Raw genomic sequence first — 612 nt, 5'->3', positions numbered from 1 at the left:
AATGCAAAGTCCTTGTAAGAATGGAAGAACAAATGTGTGTGTGTGTGTGTGTGTGTGTGTGTTGAACTGTTGGGTTCCCACAGCAACTAGAAACTCCTGAGAAGCGCAGCGAGCTGCTGCTGGTTGTGATTAAACCCTGAGTTCTGCCTGACAGGATGCCTGAGTCAGCGTTAGCTTAGCATAAAAATAAAGACTGGAAACAAAGGAAAAGTGTTAGCCTGACTGCTTTCACAGCACCTGGATTAGATCTGCTGACAGAAACAGAACAGGCTCATCAGCAGATATTTATCTAACACTTTCCATCAACTTCTTTGTGTTTGTGTCCAAAACTGTCCCATGATGCAACAGGAGAAGAGGCGGGGCTTGTTTCTGCTGAAGTTTGATGTTCAGATGTGATTGTGTGGGTTGAATGTTTCATCGACCACAGCCTCTGTGACATGACACAAAGTAAACAACATTACATGTCGTTAGTGTCACATCTCGATCTGACAAACTGACAATAACAGGAAATGTTGTTCATTTGGACCTTCTTAGAAAAATACAGCAGTTTTAAGTGTGTGTGTATATATACTGTATATATATATATATACATATATATACTGTATATATACA

This window comes from Austrofundulus limnaeus, unplaced genomic scaffold (assembly GCF_001266775.1).
Source record: "Austrofundulus limnaeus strain Quisiro unplaced genomic scaffold, Austrofundulus_limnaeus-1.0 Scaffold2448, whole genome shotgun sequence".
In the NCBI taxonomy this organism is placed as follows: domain Eukaryota; kingdom Metazoa; phylum Chordata; class Actinopteri; order Cyprinodontiformes; family Rivulidae; genus Austrofundulus; species Austrofundulus limnaeus.
Note: the sequence above shows the minus strand (reverse complement) of the source record.